Below are 1,784 nucleotides of genomic sequence, written 5' to 3' on the forward strand. Positions count from 1 at the left end.
TAAACTTCGTGTAAGTGGAGAGTAGTCACAACTCATAAGTGGCATATATTATGTGACTGGAGGTTCCCAACTAAATTAAAGTGTACATTTTATAGGATTGTCATTAGACTGGTTATGTTTGTATGGAACAGGTTGTTAGGCCCTCAAGAAGACCCAGTAAGTTAGAGGTGGTAAATTATGAGGATTATTAGGTGAATGTGTGAAAGGACCAATCAGATAAGAAATAAGGGTTATTCAGGATATATTATGGGTGGCTAGTATGGCGGGATAAGTTCGAGAGGTTACATTGACACAGTATGGGTATGTGAAGCGGAGACGAACAACGACGTTGGTTAGACCTGTAAAAACCCGCATGGTAAAAGAATGGAGGAGTTAAGGTAAACCTAAAATAACAAAAGAGAAAAAATAAAATAATAGATTCTCTCTTTTATTCGGATTAAATTTTCCGATTTATAGAAAGAGAGAACATTTATGTTAAACTTAATATTACAAAGACAAATAGTTGTTAACAAAAAATAATACATGCACGTAAAAAGAGAGATATTTTGCATTAGCTAATGTTGTAATATTGCTACTGGTAAATGAGTTGCCCACAGACCACAACCCCACCCCCCACCCACCCACACCAATCTTTTCTTGACCTTTTAGACATTTTCCTTACCGTCCTTATATTATTATATTAGAATTGATAGTCAGATAATTGAAAATAGATCTACGTAAGGGAGCCACGTTTACAGAGTCTTGTCAAGTGATAAACCATTTTATAATCAACTGGGGTCCTACAAGGGACACAAAACAACCCCCGTCATACGTCCCGTATAAGGCTATACGATACTGGAAATATAGGTTTTTTTAAGAAAAAAGATGTGTCCCCCTAGAATACGTACCCACCCCTTAATTGGGTGAGTTGCTTCTGGAAATATGGGTTTTTTTTAGAAAAAGAGGTGTGTGTCCCTAGAATACGTACCCACCACTTAATTGGGTGAGTTGCTTCTTACTTTCCCGTAAACTTATTTTTCAGTTACATTTCTTTCTTCTAGTTTTATAGTACCAAATAGAAGCATTAGAAGTATCAAGCGGGACAGAACGAAGCTAGATAGGATGCAAAATGAGTTTCTTCATCATCGGGTGTACTAGTGATGATAATCACGAAAAGAGAGACACATTTTATTTAGAAGTTTGTATTTGATTATGTTAATATGTTTACTTAGTATATATCATCTATTCTAATCTTACATATAATGCACCATCAATAATACATGATTCACTTTCGATACATTTTGACAAAGGGAAAATTCAGAAAATGTCTAATCCAGAGAGATTTCAAGTATATCTCTTCAAAATTCAAATCCCCCCCTGTCCCTTTACTAACTCGTCTTTGACTCTACGTTGGAAAATCGAGACGATATTTTTCTTAACTCGTCGCCTCCCCTCCATATTAGCTCATAACCCTTCGCCTTCCCGCCATGTTAGCTCAAAACTAATCGTCTCCCCCTCCATGTTAGCTCAAAACTCGTTGCCTCCCCACTGTGTTAGCTAAAAAAATCTAATAAATCTTGTTATTTAAAAAATTATATCTAAGAAAGGTACATATAAAATAATTTGATGGTATGCATGAGTTGTCTAAATCAAATTATTATCCAAAATCCAATATACAAGAACTTAAAAACCAATAAAATTTAAAATATTCAAATATTTTTTAAATAAGTTTTGGATCCATGTTTTTATTAAAGATAAAATAGAATTTTTATTTTTTTAAGCTAACACAATGTAAAAACGACGGG

The sequence above is a fragment of the Bidens hawaiensis genome, unplaced genomic scaffold, assembly GCF_021521415.1.
Source record: "Bidens hawaiensis isolate Kalapana, Puna unplaced genomic scaffold, B.hawaiensis_p1.1 tig00056207_1, whole genome shotgun sequence".
NCBI classification, from domain to species: Eukaryota; Viridiplantae; Streptophyta; class Magnoliopsida; order Asterales; family Asteraceae; genus Bidens; species Bidens hawaiensis.